At 39.9% G+C, this 19,604-nt stretch overlaps 1 long non-coding RNA gene across 3 annotated transcripts in view; it reads left to right on the forward strand.

Moving 5' to 3' along the window:
• LOC137120471 (uncharacterized) overlaps positions 1 to 18,105 on the forward strand; it is a 22,280-nt gene extending 4,175 nt beyond the window's left edge. For 2 of the 3 annotated variants that reach the window (XR_010913726.1, XR_010913725.1), the window contains 3 exons: positions 1,172 to 1,247; positions 5,688 to 7,538; positions 7,650 to 18,105. This is a non-coding gene — a long non-coding RNA (uncharacterized lncRNA). The remainder of the gene's footprint in view (positions 1 to 1,171; positions 1,248 to 5,687; positions 7,539 to 7,649) is intronic. The other variant, XR_010913727.1, reaches the window with a different exon arrangement.
• The last annotated feature ends 1,499 nt before the right edge of the window (positions 18,106 to 19,604 follow it).

The following is a 19,604-nucleotide window of genomic DNA, read 5'->3' on the forward strand; positions in this document are numbered from 1 at the left end:
TTAAACACCACACGATGTGATAAATCACAAAAACAGAACACATGAAACAGTTTTTTGTAAGTAAGAAACAGTGTACCTCCAGAGCTACACACTGAACCTTTCACTTCTATATTTTTGCGATCCCCACTACCGTGTAGTAGTTCCCGTGCTCCATTCACTGTCTCTCTTGTAGTCCACGTCTGTTCGTTTCAATTGCTGAGCCAAACTGAACTGTCTTGTAACAAAACTATTGCTATGCACTGTTTCCTTGACAGCTGGAAATCAAACTTAAAAGCTAAACTACAAAGTCAAACATCAAAGCCAAATTATGTCACTAATGACATCATCAGTACGCCTAAACGTATACCTCATAGTCTAATTAACCATACAATACACAAGTGTGCAAGCTAGTGTAGTTAATTGTTGAAAACACTACACTGTTCAGTCTGTCCAGGATTTTGCAAATGTTTCTGTGATTGTGGTGGCCTGCACTAAAATGACACACACTGACAAAAAATAAAATAAAAAAAATTGAGATGCATTTTAATTCACGGGGTATTGGTTGAATTTATTATTGTGATACCAGTATAGCAAATTCCTGGAGGGATGGGTGTGATTATAACTTGTAGATCGTGATCACAGGAGTAAGTTTGTGGTAGAACATGTGTGTGTACAGACCTGTCAACTGCTGCAAAAAACCCACCTAGATAATAGAGGCTTTGAGCTTGTTTCCACCAAAGGTACAAAACATATCCCACATTTATTCCATCTGTTAATGTTATTAATTATTGTACTTGTCCTAACACAGAAGTGAGCACAACTCAGATTTCATTTTGACTTTAAGTTAAGCACAGTTCATAACTGTTTGGATTGAAGTGCCATAGTTATATTATTACTGCTCTGTATATGAGCTATATGTCACAGATTGACAATTTTATGATTATGCCATTCTTTTATTGGAAATTCATTCCAACCAAAGGTCAGAGAAAGGTGGCAAGTTTGATAGCATTGCCAGTTAATTGCAGCGACTGGAGTTCGGACTGAAACATATATTTGTAATTTGCCATGAAATTACCTGTGCTCTGTTTGCACATATTGCTCCTTCAGCTTCCTTTCTGAGATTATTTTGTAGATGAAGGCAAGATCGAAGCAAATCTGTTTTGTCATAACTTGTCTTCTGCTCTGAATTTAGGGAAATTACAGGATCCTAATTTGCTTTGATGCAATCCTGATGGCTGCCACATTTATTCAAGGAAATGCGCAGAAAGGTAGGAAATAGATTCTTATATAATGTAATTGTGTTTATTAAAGTTTTCTTGTGGAAAATGAGAATGCTAATCATATTCATGACCAGTGCTGTGGGTAATTTGCAGCCTGCGATAACCTGCCATATCAGTCTGAACTGCTTATGATTGAGTGACACACGTGACATTTTCCACTCATTTATTGATCCCTTTTCCTTTTCACATCTACATGTCTTATTCTGCTTGGCTATGGAAGTGCTCAAATAGAAAAACTACAGTATATAAAATGTCCTGAATTTGAGCTGATGGTGACATAATATGATGTGTGTATAATGCACCGCAACCTTGACACCACTTGGACAGTGTTCCCAACAATTAAGGGTAGCACTCACAGCCCAAGCCTTACATTGACATTGACTTGGTGTGGGAGGGAGCCCATTGTTAGGGGGGAAAAATGCATTACTTCTGATAATGATAATAAATTCTTCCTCCTACGCACCATGCCCTTAATTATAGCCTTGATCCCATAACATCTCTGTTAAAATCCATCACTGTACCTCTATTAATAAAGGTTCCAAACATAGCAGTCAACTGTGCAGATGATCCAAGACCTTGTCACATTCTCTGTAATGAAGTTAATGAGCGAACAGAGTAGACATTTTCAGGAAGGAAGGGTATGACTTTATTTAGGGTAGAAGGGGATAGAAGCAGGATTTAGCAGGCTGAGGTTGAAGCGTGAATACGAAAGGAAGGGCCACAGAGGTTGCTCTGTTCACACGCTCTGAAGTATTGGTCTATTCTTGTGTGTTAGCTGGCTGGCACACACACATACACTGACATGCACACAGACTTACATATGTGGACAGGTGCTGTGTGTATGGTGTGTATGGCTGTGTTTGGTTAACAGCTGTGTGTACGAGCTTGCTGTTGCATTCTCTGACATTACTACCGGAAACAGAGAGACAAACCGACTCTCTCTCTCTCTCACACACTCACACTCACTCTCTCACACACACTCACTCAAACACGGCAGCTGCAAGGTGCCATTGACTGCCCACACAGAACCGACTGTCTTTAGTGTAATACACTTTCAGCTTATAGCAAGATGACCCTGCTTCTGTTACACATTCAAAAACTAAAGTAGTATCCTTCAACCGTACATCTGTAACTACTAGCCCAGAAGCCAACAGACCCACAACCTGCCACTTAAACCACAACTGTTGTCTCAGATGTTTGCCTACCCCCTTACCCAACCCCAGCACCAGTCATGAGCTCTGGCATCACAACCTCGTTCCACCTCCCATCCTGGCCGTCAGTCGCCAGTTAAGTCCTCCTCGGAGCTCGGAGGCTATCAGGGATTTAAGGGAAAAGCCCTTTATCCAAGGACTTTCTCAACAGGCTGGGGCGAGCAAATGTCTCATGTCAGCAAAAGACTGTAAATGCTGCAAATGGCATCTTTCCCGTCTCAAAGGTGGCAAACAAACTTTTCTAGGACAGCAAACACATGGTGGTATGGTTTAAAGGGGAATAAATCAGTTAGGCAGGAGAGCAGCTGGATTGTGGATCTATTGGTTAATATTACATCTATAGAGCTTTTTATTTATATTTAATTTGATATTGTGTTAAGTACACATGTCCTTGTTCATGCAGACATTACTTGTGTTTACAGAGCTAGTAGGATGAGGTGCTACATGCTGATTTAGCCTTAGGTGGATTGTAGAGGCTAATCTGAGGAATTAGGCTTCTAGCCCTTAGGAATGCCATCAGCTTCTAGATCTAGACCAGGTGTCCATGCATGGCTGGACTGGTCAGTGTTTGTGGTGTCTTAAAGAGAAAATTACAAGAATGTCCTAAACTTTCTGGCAACACTTTAAACTGTGGGTTTCTTAAGGGGGACCAGTGTGCTGGAATTTGCTACACCATCCTGTCTCTTATCATATTTACATCAACGGTTCGTGTGCATGCAGAGCAAATGTTTATGCTCACACCCACATTATCCCTCCTTATATTCTCTCATACCAAACACACAATCCCTTCTTTTGGACTCTGACCACTCTATCCGCGGCAATTACGACTTATCAGTTTCGCTTTTATTCCTACCCTGATACGTGTGCAGGCAAGTTGGATTACACAGAGTCCATTCGTTTTGTGAAATGCGGAAAGGCTGATAACAATCTAACTATTAACCGGAATATTGCGCAAAAATGTTGAGTGTCCTATCATTTTGATGCTGCTTCACATATCTGGATTGAATTCTGCTTAATGTCCAGTTGGACATCAGCATAGCCCAAGTTAATAAAATTAAAGAGAGCCAGTGTCACCTGTCCCTTTAATAAAGGTGGAATTAGAAAAGGCAGCAGGGAGGAGAGCAGCTGGAGAAGGTAATCCCGTCTCCAGGTCAGCCATCAGACAAGCTGCAGCAGGCCCCACTAACTCTAGCCTAATTAACACACACCATCAGGGAAATCTTTCCTTAGACCAGCGCACACCCAGTTCTCCAGCCAGCCGTTTTAGAGTTAATACTTTCCAGCATCCACACTTGGGGGTTTGACCAGTTCCAACATGCTTTGGCTCCTGCTTCCCAACTTCTATGTTACACCACCTCAGGGGATCAAGAGATACATGAGTGGGTGGAATTAGATAGGATGCAGAACCAGGCAAGATTCAGAAATTCCTTCGTGTCGGTCCTGTTTTGTCAGCGCAGGTCCTGGATTTTTGCATGTACCCTGCAAAAGCCGTCTTATGTATTTAAATGGCAGTTAGCTCAATTTATAACTGGCGTTAAAAATTAGATGTAAATATTGCAACCACATCTTTTTACAAAAACATTATAACAATGGTTTCTTGTGGTCCTTGCTGCAATAATATATATTTGATCAATTCTGCTGCTTTTCCAGATCTTAGCATTTAATTTACAATGACATCACTACGGCCTGATTATAACTGAAATGACAGCTAAAGCTATGGAAATATAACGCAGGCTCTAAAAAAACAGTCTTTCAATTCTGCCATTAATGCTTCTGAAAACCAAATAAGTAGTCTATCACTGATGCAATCACTCATGCATCACTTCTCTGAGGCTAAAGCACTAAGATAGTGTGTGTGACTTTTACTCCAATCAGGTGGAATGTGAAACAAACACTGTCATGAACACTTGGAGACAGTTGTGGATGTGGTGACGGCACAGAGATGTGCAACCCTGGCGTCTGACCCCTCACACACTCCTCCGCAACAGCACTCATCCATTTCTCATCCCCCTCCTTCTCATGCCCTTCTTCAAGTGTCTCCAGCTGAAAAGTGGTAGGGGGAAACTGGGGGCGTAAGAGTATCATGTGTCATTTAAAAAAGCAGTTGTCAGGACTAGCTGAAAATGGAGCATGACTTTATTCAGTCCAAATTGTAGCCTGGTGAAAACAGTGTGGCCTCTCTGTGCCCTCCCTGCAATGGAGTGGCCATTTCTGTACAGCTCTGAGAGTCAGTTTAATGGAACTCTATTAAGTGCTCTGTTTTTATGGGATTGATTTCGCCTTCCTGTTGCGCCAAGTGAATATTTCCATAGATTTTTCTGCTCCTGCTGGATGCTAGCTGTCATTGAATAAAAAACATGTCTTTTGTCTCTAGCAGGAAGATTATATTTAAATGAAGCAAACCTAACTCATTTCTCCTGCAAGTCATCTGGCGTTAGCAGCATCACATATCTCTGCACACACACACACACACACACACACACACACACACACACACACACACACACACAGCTGGTGGGGATTAGTGGAGAGGAAACAAAGTGAACACATAGGATTTTAGGACTCAAAACAAAGGAGCTGGACTTGACCTATGACCTTTATGGCCATTCATCTGTTGATAACATCAGTCTGTTACACAAGACAGCTCCAGAGTGTGTATAGGCCATTAAGTTTACTCCGGACAGACAGGCAGACTCTTTACGGAGAAGAAAAACACCTATCTTTGACAATATACACTCCTGTCTAAGCTATTTAACTCAAGATAGGAATGGCTATGAAGTATAAGGGTATATGGTAATTAATGGCTTCCATTAGAGGGAAACCCCTTTCTCTGCACTTTTCCTGGTGGATAGAGTGCTGAAGTAGCTTAACTCTGTGTTTCTCTGCTACCTGAGGCTGTAGACAAGTGGTATCCTGCATTTTAAATAAAGTCTTTCCCTCCTCTGAGCCCCTCATCTGTGGTCCCCATTCCTCAAGTTAAATTACATCTTCCCCTGCTTCACAGCTCTGCCTCCTCATCTTTCACCATCCAGGCATTGTTAATGGGATCATCTCTTCAATTATATTATCCCAGTATTTTACATCCTGTTACACTTCCTCCCAGTGTGCTGAGTATGATAATAGAAATGGAGATGTGGATATTTTACTGTGATAAAGACAGAATAATGACTGTTGTTTCTGTATACTGTAGGTTATGTGTGTGTCTTTATCCCTGCAGAGGAACTTCAGTGTGTCAGTGCACCGTTGCAGTGGGATGTTAATTTTGTCTCCCATCGGGCTGATGACCATGTCATGGACTAAGTGGAGTCATTTACCAAAGGTTACAGCTGCAGTCATGGATATCAGCAGATGATAAGTCATACCAATGAGCCTTATCCTAGGTAATCACACTTTACATTCAGTGCTTCTTTCCATTTCTGTCTCCCTTTCTGATGTCCTGTTTGTCTGTCTGCATTTGTTTGCCTCTATTTTTCAACCGGATTCCTTTCTTTTATCTCTCTTAGATTCTGGTTATTCTCACATCCCCTTTTTTGATAGAGAAGAGCTAACCAGCATGTAGCTGTCAGAGGCTTATTATACAGTCTGTGATTTTCGTAGATCATGGTATCCGCACTACTATATCATATCCACTGCTATGAAGATATGGAAATGAGACAGCAGCTCTCAACAGGGGCTCTCAAAACAATTACTACACTTTATAGGCCGGGATACTGCTGGGCCAGTGTCCAGTACCCTGGGCGTACCCCATTACGACTCCAGGAGAGTTATCACCTTTCTGAAAGTTTCAATTTAAAACAGAAGTTAGTACTTTGTAAATTTGGATTTTATGGCAGAGCTGCTGCATTGGATTGCATTAGATTATACAGGTGTTCCTAATGTTGTGGCTTATCGGTGTATTTTAAAGGCAGTATAAACACTTTATCATCTAAGAAGCATTTGATTTACTAACCTCAGTTTAAAAAGTGTCATTTTTTTAAAATTAAAAAGTATAATACATCACATTATATTTAGATACTTAAAAACTTTTTCTACAATCTACAATCTACCACTTACCTGTTTCTCCATGTCTGTTTTGTTAGATTAACTCAGCCTCACAGTGTAACACAGCCCCAAATTGCTAATGTTTTCTCATTCTTAATTTGAGCTGCTATATTTAAAGATCTTATGTGAGCTCATGCCAGCTTTATTACTGCAGGCTCCTTGATCTCTGTGCCAGAGTTTCAAAAAGCAAAAACACTTTCGAATATCTGTTTTATTTGTATTAGTACATCAGTATGAGGGCACACGGCCAAACTTGCCCTCTACGACTCTTTCCTTAGCTCTTGGGTATATCCTTGAAAGACCAGTAGGGTCTTAGTAATTTATTTCATCACATGGATGCGTATCGCTCAGCCCATGTGAATATGTAGTCAGCAGTAATTCCATAATGAGCCGTTAGTGTGCGTCTGTTTTGTGTTTCTCTGTTTGCCCGCCGGTCTGAGCCTGTGTCTACATGTAGGGTCGTGACTGATGCACAGCCAATCCCTAGAGTTGGGGAAGATAGACGTGGGTGAAACGTAAACTCTGTAATGAGCACTCCGAGCATGTGTATGTAAAAGGTTGTGACTGCATGCTCATGTATGCGACTGAATCATTCTCTTGCCTAAGGGGGTCTGGGCTGTGGTTTCAGGTATTTTAACAGAAGTGATTAGACAACAGAGGCAGACTGAGATGTGTGCGTCAGTAGCATGACTACCCGTGTTTGAGGATAGGATGAATGTTCTGTGGTGGCTGGAGTTCCCCCTAGATCAAGCGTATGCTGTTTTCGGATGGCTGTTTTTAGCAGCTGTCGGCCTGCCCGTTGGACATGAAACACAAAGATGCAAGGCGAGAAGAGCAAGATCCAAAGACCAAGTATCCAAACAAAAAAGCAGCACAAAAAGACTATACTATTGTATACTAATGACACTTTTGATTACGTGAGTAGAGTCGACAATGCTGCCTGAGCATGCCAGTGCTTTAACTGGAACACACCAACACACCTGCCTGAGTCAGCTGAGTCAGGGCATGCACGACTGGAGACATGTGGGTGTGTACATCTTTATTTATGAGAGTTTGGGCTCAAAAGATTTTTCTCCTGATTGTTCTCACTCTCTTTCTTGATCTCTCGCTCTCATTTGATGTTGTGCTCCCTCCTCAGGTTTTAATGTGCGGATGAAGGCTCCGTGGGAGGGGATCAGCCATCCTGTCCTGTTTGTGTCCTAACAGCCCCATCCTGCTCTACACAACTCGCTGGCCACAGGCAGCCAAGGGAGTGCAGAACTAATTGTGCAGGTCACTGAGGTTACACAGCCCCTGTGAGCCTTTCTACCCTTCTATGTCCACCTCCCTCACTTTGATGTGGTTTGCTGTCTGCTCTCTACTCAATTACTGTATAATAATGCATGACATCACAATTTACATTGCCATGGACAAATAAATACTGACTCTGATGTTTAAAAGTGGAAACATGAAATGCATCATGCTGTAGAAGTTTGCTTTCTTGTTCGCTAGAGAGGTTAATCATGTACATGTAGCGAATCCTTGAACGCTTCCACATTTTCAGCACAACCTCTGCTCATCTAAAATCATTTAGAGCTTGTTTTGTTTCCTCTCTTTCTCCCGCTGTGTGTGATGTAGGAAATGTAGGAGATGTTTGTCTTTTCAGGCGAGTTCCGTTGTCTTTTGTGTGTCTTGTCTGAAACAGCATGTCAGCCAGGCGGGGCGGCTCTGGGAGGATGTGTGTGTGAGAAAAAGAGTGTGTGTGCTGAATGAAATGTAAAAAGCAGTACGCCTGCCTGCACACACACACAACAGCCTTTGGCCTAATGGGAGCTGACACTCTGACAGGCTCTCTGAGCTCTTTATCTGGGCCTCTCGCCTCAGAATTTGTGTACGCTGTGTTTGTGCATGAGCATTTGTGTAATTTTGCTTGAATTTGTATGCGTATGTGTGTGCACGCATGTGCGTGTGTGACCCCAGCGGTGGTAGTCATCAGGCCTCTAGAGAGTTCTTTAACCCCCTAACAGAGTCAGTCTCATTTACATTGAAATGGGAGAGTGGCAGGGCCTCTTTATGGACTGTTTGCTTTTGCTCTAAAGGCTTCAGCTCCACCTCTTGTTCTCAAACACACTAGTGTGTGTCTCTGCATGTGTTTGTATGTGCATGCGTACATGCACATACAAACACACATGCAGACACAAGAGATACATGGGAAATTACTCTGCTGCAGCACAGACAAACTGTTATGCCATCGTGATAGGCCTCAATTGTTTGTGGGTGTGTGTGTCTATGCGTGTGTGTGTGCGTGAGTTATAAGGGGTAAAAAAAAGCTGTTGTATCAGGTCTGTGTGACTGAGGCCATGTGGTTGTTAGCTGAGTGTTTTTCCACCTCATACAACAGCTCTGCTACTGCTGCCAAAAGCTGATCTCGAGTCCCCCAGGTTCCCATCATCTAGCTGGTCCCACACTCCAGATAAACGCTGCCTGAGGCATGAGATGCCCGATCACAGCTTCCTCCTCAAAGAACTTCCTCATCCTTTAGAAGGGAAGCTCTAAATGTGACCCCAGACCAGTGTCTGTGCCAGTTCAATGCAGAGAGGCTTCCCAGTGTTGGTGGTGGCTGTCAGAGAGAGCACATGTCTAATTATAGCAAGCAGGAAGTGAGTGGGAAGGAACCTCTTTGATGATTCATGCAATTACAGTATATTTCTGTCAGTGAAGTACTGTGGCTGAGGAGGGGAGCATCTCTGCTCCTTTCTTCACTGCCTCATACAAATAGCAGGGACTTTGTCCTCTCTGCAAGCTTAATGTGGTGTTTTCCCCACTATCTTCTATCTTACCTTTCTGTAAGGGCTTTCTATTAAAAAAAGCAGTGTGCTGTTTAAAGTCAAGTGACTGGGTAAATGTTTTCCACCTGTCTTGGTCCTTGTTCTCTAATTTCATCCTGATTAATGCTCACTTCTATCCTTCTCTGTGTGTACAACCCCTATTTTCTGACAAATGTCCCTGTTAAAGATCACAGAGGAACAAAGGGAAATGAGTTTAGCCTATGTCTGTATATATTATAGGTATGCATGCTGTCTCTATAAACACTATAATATAATATTCAAATGTGATGGACATGTGATGGAAGGAAGTTAAACTTCTATTTTCTCTATATAAAATAGCTTTTCATTAAAAAAAATAATTGTTGACATGCTTAAGTTTGTAAAGCGAGCATAACAGGATCCAATGATTTAATTCAGGAAAAAAACGTGTGTTTTATAATTAGTGTCATAACTGCTTTATGATAAATGATGATTAAGGCATGAATAGTGATTTTAGTGGAGCTGCTCCTTCCAAAGCATTACCTGCTAAAGCAAACAAAATATTTCCTGTTGCTCTTTCACATTGAAACAAGTTCCATTGTGAAAACACCAGGGGGCTATGAGTGTTTGACAAAAGAAAATGTTCCTACGCAATAAAAACAGAAATACTTTTGGCACTTTTTAAATTTCGTTAGTTGTAAGGATTACATGAAGGTAATTATTTAAAGGAAGGAATGGTAGTTTTATTAAACATTTTATGCCATATTCTTTAATCCATCCTTAACTAAATCAGATCAACTTATTAAACAATTAATACTTTGTTCGAGAAATCTACTTACTACTATAAAAATCTTCTATACTGTGATAAGTGACTTCAATTTTATCCCATGCCCTATATCCTCTCCTCCTACAGTAATGAGTTCAATGAGTCCACAGTGGAGAATTTATTCCAAATGAAAAAAGCAATCAGAAATAAAAAATAGGATTACCCAAGCCACCCTTTGTTTCACGATTGCATGTTCATTGGCAGCCACAACACATTTTGTTCATCAATAGGTCCATGCCATAAAGAGGAATCTTCATGTTTGCTTAGCTTGACTTGTATACTGTGTTTTTGGATGTAGCAATTAATTTTTTGTACTGTTATACATGTTTTAGCTGCACACCACTTCCCTTTCCTGTCGAGGATGAGTCATTGTGTGTGTGTGTCTGTGTGTGTGTGTGGTGAGTCCAGTGACCACAGTAAGAGGAAGCCACTCTCTACCTCCCTGTGATGAGATCCAGATGGAAAATTTCAGTGGATTGCCCACTCTGCTAACCATTATGGTTCTTAAAATGTTCCCAAAACATTTTTTCCCTTTCTCTCAACTCTCAAGTTGCCTTGATAGTTTGATACAGCAATAGACACATTTAGGAATACTTGTTCCACAGTTGGGCTCAGTACTGCAGTGAATATGTAAAACTATTACTTTAAGGAGTTGTCTTACTTTGGTGTGTTTATATGTAATTTGCCTGAATTATCGAGAGCAAGCCAAACATTACCTGCAGTCACTCACATCAAGAGAAGAACAAAACAGTTTCTGTTCCTTCCCAGACTCTCCCCCAGATGTCTCATTTGCATTGCCACAAACCAGATCAAAAGGATCTCTATATATCCCCAATCTTTGGTTACAAAAAAACTCATGCCAGCATCTTAGCATGCACACAAACACCCATTCACAAAAGGAAACACACACATACTGTATATCCAAACACATTCAGTGTTCTGAGCTGTGAAAAACAGACTCACCAGGGTCCAAGCAAGAGGGCTTTCAAGTTTGGCCAAATGGTCTACAACTCATGTCATCCAGCCAGCCAACCCCCCTCTGGATATGGGACACGGATCCAGGATAATCTTACTTTTCAGAAAAACACTCAAATCCATACACAGCACTAGTGCAAGCTGATTAGTGTTAAGGTAACATGTTTCCTGCTATTATGTGTTGGGGTTTTTGACTTTTGAGGTACAGGGATTCCAGTTTAGGAAGACTAATGCACATTGTTAGTATTCAACTGTGGCTGCCTAAAAGAAAACGAGGTGTGAGGATGTGTGCGAGTGGCCTTCTCTCATTTGCCTGTATGTGTTTGTGCGTGAGACAAAGAGAAAGATAACTGTGTCTATTTAGGGTTATTTGATGATGTGTTTCCAGTGTTTGCAGACAGTAGACTTTGCATTTATGAGCCAATATGGTGGCCTGTGGGCACAGCTTTATGTCTCAATAAGAAAGTTCATCTTGAGAAAATGGCAACAGTTGATGAATTAGTCCCCATTGCATCTCAAGGTCAAGCAGTCAAGCAGAACACACATCTGTCTTTGCCGTTGCCTATTTCTTTAAAGAAGAAAAATAAAATGTAAAATTGAACACAATTACTTTATTGTTCCACAGAACACGGAGACTGTAAAGGGTCTTCATAACAACAGCATCATAGAGAGCCACCTACAGGTAAATGTACAGAGAGCAAAGTGAACCAAACAGAAAAATGAAAACAAAACATGAATCTGTCTTTTATCTTTTTTGCAGCCACTTTGCAGCTTATCTTCAGCTCTGTTTCACCTTTCCCTGCTTTTTACTGCCTACTGAAAACTACAACTGCAAACTTTGCTCGAACCACTTTCAGTGGTGACCTCAAATCTCAGCAGGCATGCAGATAGCATATTCGAGTTGAGTTGTTGCGTAAATGTGTGTGTGTGTGTGTGTGTGTTTTTTCAGACTTCATTTGGATTGAATAATTCACCGGCAGTCCTATATGAGGTTATGACCACTGGGTTCTGTATTTTTAGTGAGCACCAGGATTTATGTAAGACTCTTTATATAATCACAAGGATTATCGTTACATTTTGCTATTACATGTCGCACATGATGTGCTGATGGGGGGTCAGAGGTCTTGTTATCCATGCCTTTAGACACATACATGCACCTATACATGTAGCCCTATGATCAGTACAGTGTCATGTATGTGTGTGAGTCACAGTCTTTGCATGGCAGCATAATTTTGTGCATGTTAAAAATGTCACAAAAACCTTCACTCGTGCTTTTTTATTACAAGCTATATATACCAGTCTTCACACTACTGTAATATCACACATCTGCTTGTCCTGCACTGATGAGAATGAGTCACCAGCCAGCAGGCGTTCAACAGCCTGAATGGGGGCTGTGAAAGAGTTATTAGTAAACACATTTATCTTTCTGATGTGCCCTCTGTGAAAAGGGACTTAAGTCTGCGTGTACTGGCATCCAGTGGTTTCTTATCAGGAGCTAAATAGAAGTCGTGGTGACAACCACAATTAAGCAGGACAGCACAGGATGGGAGAGGGTCACACACATAGTAATTACTCTGTCACTGCAGCGAGGCCAGTGACACTAAAATACTGGCTACAGATCAACGAACACACCACTGAGACAAATATACACATTATTAAGACACAGACAAAACACACAGTTTCAGATGTAAGAGTGAAGAGGTAAGGCAGTTTGTCAGGTACCAGAAGCCAATGATGTGTCAGCATGTCTGTTTTGAGTTGCAGAGTGGTACTTTCTGATTAGTGATGAATGACTTAATTTTAATGAAATTCTGAAGTTCCAAAGGAGCAGCAAATATTTAGATTGCTGTGGTGACTTATACCTAGTGAAAGTATGAAAAATTATCTCAAGAGTGAGTTATCATTGCAGCATGGTTCCAGGCAGGTCTTCAGAGCCAGAACAACAACAGTGTTGGCTGAGAGTTTTTTAAAAATAAATCTGAACTCTTTCTACCACAGGACATTTATTTATCCCACAGATACAGACTCCATTCCTCCAGGCTGTCTGACATAACCATGCCCTGGACTTTATATATTCACAATGGCTAAACAACACAGAGTCTGACAGTCCCACAAAGACTGAAGTATGTCAAGATGTGTGCGCATATTCTACATGTGGCTAACTGTCAAATGTGTTCCTTTGTTCAATTACTTTTTAAGTATTGCTCCAGCATCATCCTCTGCAACAAAAATAGAATTTATTCTGTATGAAACATGTACACGTCACATGTGCACACACACTCACTGAAATAAATGTGGTATCATACAGTAGCTTTCGGCCCATCTGACTGTGTGTGTGTGTGTGTGTGTTTGTGTGTGTGAGAGATGTGTGCGTGTCTCACTGGGATATTTACACCCAGAGTTGACTGATAACATAATTAAGGTCATGTAGTGATCTGTGGCAGCTGCGTTCCCACTAGGCACCCTAGACCTGGTCAGTAAATAAAGCCTTGGCCTGGGAGGTGACGTGTGGCAAAACTTATGTTCAGCGTGCAGTCATCTCACAGAGTATATAAGTGGCTGTAGGAAAGTACACTAGTGCTACTTGCGCTACTTTGTAAGACAAACAATGTTTATTCAGTGATGATCATTCTTTTTATAGCAGGAGGAGGTGTATATTGGGAAGCAAAAGAAGCAAAAGAAATCACTTTTTGTGACAGTTGATAAATTATTCCAACACGTTCAGCAACATTAGCATCACAGCTGTCCACTTTTCACCAAGAGAATATTATCAAGCTATCTATGAAATGTTTCACTGTGATAAAATGAAAAGTGGCAACTGATAAACTAAAGAACCAAAGTCAGACCAGTCTGTAAAAATGGATTGAGGTATGTTGTTTTTAAACCATGACCTATTTTATATATATTTGCTGTTCAGATCTAAACAGGAAATCATAGCTGTGAACTTAAAGGAATACTTCATTTATTTGCCTATTGCAAGGTATAGAAAGATTCCACTGAACTAGACACTGACACACAGTATCTGGTCCTTTTTGTCATTGAAGCTTTCCCATTGAAATGCCGTTTGATTTTCACTTCATTAAATAAGCACAAATGCGTTCACATACAAAGATTCTGTTACCCAGAAGAAGGCTACCTGTTTCCTATTGAATTGCTACACTCTCATCAGCTCATCAATATAATTTTGCAGCCTCCCCAAAATTAATTCATCGTACTGTTTTCTAATGTTCAGCTTTAAGTTGTGTTAATAACAGTTAAATGTTTGTGCAAAATTGTTAATGATTATAGCAAGAGAAAATGGATGCCGTAGCATGCTTTTTTTTCTTTCGTCTGTCTTTGCTCTTCTTATGTATCATCTGTAAATTCATGTGTATATGTGGTTTCTCTAAATACTAAAGATCATCAATCGCAGCATGTTATAAACTAAGACGTTCCCTTCTCTGGAATGTTAATGACACAGGCCACTGCAGCTAATTGGACTATGTGTGTGCATGTGTGTATGAATAAGTAAATAAGACACGTAAACTTGGTTAACTGATGTAGAGTCTTCATTCATTCAACTTAAATGAGGTCCTGATCTGTGAGAGGATATTGTCACAAGCAGCAGACACACTGAGCCCATCTGCATGCAATGCACTCCCACATCTTCATCAACAGATCAAAACCTACTTTATTATGCAAATTGCATAATTTATGTTCTATAGTGAAGTATATCCTTTGTAGAACAGTCTCTTTATGTATATTTTAATTGCAAAGCTCTTTATGGCACACTTACCATTAATCCACATCTATAAAAAAGTTTAACAAAAAAAGGCTTCATCACGTGACCACGGCTGTCCGGCCAACTGCTTTCAGACTTGGGACAGGATTAAAGACACTGTCAGCCTAAAAACAAAAGCTCTGCATGTCAGCTAGGTAACAGACAAGTAGGATGGTACTGTGGGCAGTTCTCTATGATTTACTGAGGAAGCAAACGGAAACAAGGTCACAGAGGCCAAAGGGGTTGTGGGGTCCATTCTCCTTTGTGACGCAAAGGGACAATTTGGCCTATGTGAACATTGACAGGTACAGAATTGATTTATTTGCACCGCAAAGTTGTGGATGCTTAATGGGCTACCACATAGCTGTTGTTACATTTGTGCTCGCTGAAAGATGATCTTTCACTCACTGTTTTGTCATAATTCAATGTAAATCTACAGAGCTTGAGACTGTCCTGTGAAATATGACAGCCGCAAAAAATTACAAAAAAATAGATGTTACAGCTGGCATCTAGCAGCTCTACTGAACATTGCACTGTGACATACTGTTCCCAAAGCAAAAGACTTTCACACAGGAGAGTGGGGTTAAAGTCCACTGCAAAATGACTGTCCTTGCTGGGGTCACATGAAATCATATGACACATGATGTGACGTTAAGGAAATACTGATTATTAACCCTAGCAACCCTTATTTAGTGCCAAACCCTAACCAAACTGCAGTGTGTGCACATTTTAAATCCTGTGTTTTGGCACAAAAAAATGGCACCATTTTGGCTCCATTGAAAGGAAGGGTTATCTGCCATTTTGTAGCATTACCCAGGTCTCCCTCTCAAAAGAGATCTAATCTTATGGAAATTCCTAGTAATCTAAAGGTTAAAAAAGTTTTATCAAATGGGGTGGAATTTCAACAAATACTTGCCTCTGTATGTAGCGGTGCTATTTCAACAATTGATTTATTGATTTGTATGAGAGGGTAGGAACAAACAACGTTTGGGGCCAATAAAGTTGAAGGACTTGTTGCACAGCTTTTATATGAAATTGACACATGAAGGTTGTTTTCATAGAGATGTCAGTTAGCAAAAATGCTAAATCTATTCTCAGTGGCAAACAACAAAATTAATCAGATGGTTAAAAGTGGGACAGTCTTAAAATTCTGATGAATTTAAATTTTGTGACTTGGTCATCCTGCAGGATTCAGTCAGTATCAAAGTCACAGATTTCGAGGATGCAAAGTTAGTTTTTACCAATGCCACACAGTACCTTTGTCTGGGAAGAGTAAATCAGTGTTTTGGCTTCATCACTTCCTCAATTAATATACAAATGATCTCAGTTTTATATTGGTACACAGCTTTTGAAAACCTCGATGTGGGGTGTGAAAATGTCAATTCAGAGCAAATGGAGTTCAGATGGTTCTGATCCTGGTTTGGTTTGTTTATTCTGGAAAATGGCTCATTACTGCCTTTTTGTTGTAGTTGTGGTAATACCTACTTTATACAAGTGAACCAACTGGAGGAAGCATGAAACCTTACATACTGACACACATTCACTGATTGGACCGTTCTGCTGATGTCATTTGCATATTAGCAATAGGAAATAAACAAATTCTGGTGACTGACAGTGAGTCAGTCTTCACATTAATAGTCTGAACTGCTTGTCAGATAGTTGGATAGCACTGTAAATCTTGTCTCACACCTTTCCAGTGTCACATTAGGGAGATTGTGTGACAATTTCTGTAACTTTCCAGACATTCCCACACACTTCACACAGTGATTGGTCAGCTGTGTGAAGGTGAGAAAGGAGTAAGAATTTGAATTTCTTTTCTTTTCTTCAATACTAATAGACCCTTTCTGTAATTTTTGTTCATGTGAAGACTCAAGTGTAACATTATGAATGCCTTGAACCATGCCGACTGGTTTTTACACATTATCACACACTTCATATAAAGTAGTATGAACATAAACTTGCCTTTAAAGCGTCACTTCACTTTCTCGCATCTCCCTATCAAGATAAACAACAGGTAAGAGCTAAAGTGTTAATGTAGTTCCCATGAAAACACACAGAAATAAACAAAATATTAATACTAAATATTTTAGACTTGCAATCAGACACTGGACTCTACTTACCTTCACCTTTTGGCTCTCTCTACACCAGTGTAACCACTCACACACCCTACCCTCTGTCATTTCCTATACCTAAACTACTTCTCTGTCTATTCTTTTCTTCCCATCAATCTCTGCCCTTCACGGTCATTTGCTCTCCCACCCTGTTTTGCCCAGCCCTGCTTCCTGTTTCCTAGCTTTTATTTTCTAGTCCCTCATTTTCACTTCCTGTCCAGCCATTTCAGTTACTACAATACTCATCAGCCCTGATTGTTTTAACCTGTTTCCTTGTGTGTTTAAACATGGCTTTACCCACAATGTCTATGTGGCTCTGGATGTATGCATTGTTATATTTAATGTTAGTACAGGATCTCTAGATTAATGTAATTAATTAACTATTCCAGATCAGTTCTGTGGTATTTCTCAATGTAATTTCATTTTTTTCCCAGCACTGTTTATTTTCTAGATCATTTTCATTTTCCCTCACTCCTGTACTTAGGTTCATCTTTATTCGTTAGGTTTTCCTGCCCTGTAAACTTTTCTTTAGCTTGAGTGTAGTACTTCTGTCTTCCATTTTAGCAGTGATTTTCTTTTTACATTTTATTTATTTTTTGTTACCTTACTATATAATCATAATAAAATCCTTTCTACCATCAAAAATACCCTGGAAGTCTCCTCACTTGGTTCATTAAACAAAAACCCTCACATCAGTATTAATTTCGTTAATGAAAACTGACAAAATATATAATGTTTATTTAAAAACATCAGGCTAAAACTAAATTAAATGGCAAAATATTTTCTGAAAAATAAAAATTTTGATGAGTGTGTTACATTTTTCAACAGCAACACACACACACAAAAAAGCAAATGATTTAAAGGAGGAATGAATGGAAACGTCTTAAGGCAAACTCGTATTTACTGACCTACAGTTTGTGATCTGTGGAATTGCATACTGTAGCTCTCCATCAGTGAGTCCCAAAATATCTCTTGTTTACAAGTTTATTTAGCTGTGCATCCTGTTGCAGCACCAATAATGAGTAGGTTCTTATATTAGGTAACATTCTCTGGTTTTCCTTTTCCTTTTTGTCTAATCCCCTCAGAATTAGACAAAAACCGTTGAGACTATTAAAAATGCAGTGACGTATCATCAAAACAAGGCATGATTATCAAAAGTTTGACTGCGCTTGCTGGAAAAATCTTGTTGTTTCATGTTCTCAAATGAGTAAGCTATATATGAACCAAGTGAACAATTTTTGAGTCAAAATTTAAATGAACCACCCTCTGAATAACTCTCCAGTGCAAAGGGACACATAAGTTGTGTGGACCAGTAAATCTCACCATAGACGAGAACAACGCCCATAATCATGGTAACTATACACAAGAGCGTGTGTATAGATATAAATATTATAAGCACAGGACAAAAATGTGATTAAACTATTGATGAAAACAAGACTAAAGTGTTATTACTTTTTAAAATCAAATGACTAAAATTTAAATAAAAGTAAATTAAATTTTTGTCACAAGACTAATACTAAATCAAAATGAGACAAGATAAACCTATATTCGTCCTACAGTGGGCCAATTATACAGCGGCATCAAAAATGTGCCACAAACATTTTTGTGCAGAACAAAAACAAAAATCTTTTACCAGAGTTCTTTCTTTAACATTACAAATATTATAAAATAAAAAATGTAGTTTTGGAATATAACAGAACAAAACAAAAACAAAAAGCACTTTGAAATTGTGATAATGACCAATCACAAACAATAAAAATGTAGTCTGTGGAGAGCAATTTCTTTCATATTTGGAGTATTTCAGTGTACACATGTTTGTACATGTATATTTAATGTGCATGCAAGTTTTCTCCGAAAGATTTTTTAAACTGTTGGAAAATCATTCTTTACACATCTGTTTAATTCAATGCAAAAGACCCAGCATGTAAGGTATCGCTGACCTTGCAATCTCATTACAGCTTCAAACCTACATAATGAAGTCCCCAAGTACATCACAACAATACCAGATATCTACTGTATTGTTGCCTATCAGAAGTCAAAAGAACACTTTCAAAAGAAAGACAATAGACCTGCCAATTGAAAGCAGTCATTCTGCGATCTTGAAGGAGGCCCACTGTCACCCCATCTAGTTTTGTGAGATCTGTCTAGAGCTAAATTCACAGAGTCTGGGGGTCTTTCATCTCCCTCGACCTATCAGTCCAAGCTGGGAAACAGGAGCTAAGAAACCCACAACTCACAGTACCCTAGTACAGCTTCCCCATCATTAAACCCCTCCTGCTCCTGCCTGCAGTATTGGCCCTCTCAAAAGACTCTTTCAGCAGTGTGTTGGGGCCCAGTTCCAGGTCAATAGAAGCCCAGGGATTTAGATTTGCAGTCTGAGAGGGAACAAATGGCTTGTTTGGTGAACGAGCTGAAGTAGCTTTAGAACTTCCATCAGAATGAAGGTATTGCTGACTTTAGTATTTAGTATTACTGCAGTAGAACTGATATGACTGTGATGGCAGCACTGTCAGTTCCTTCTCCAAATGTTAATGCCGGGTTACACTCAGAGGCTGGGTATAGGTCCTCAAGCAAAAGTTTATGTAATCTTTTATTTTTTTTTATCGATTTCACAAAACTTATTCAACACCTCTCA

Source organism: Channa argus, chromosome 2, assembly GCF_033026475.1.
Source record: "Channa argus isolate prfri chromosome 2, Channa argus male v1.0, whole genome shotgun sequence".
Classification (NCBI taxonomy): domain Eukaryota; kingdom Metazoa; phylum Chordata; class Actinopteri; order Anabantiformes; family Channidae; genus Channa; species Channa argus.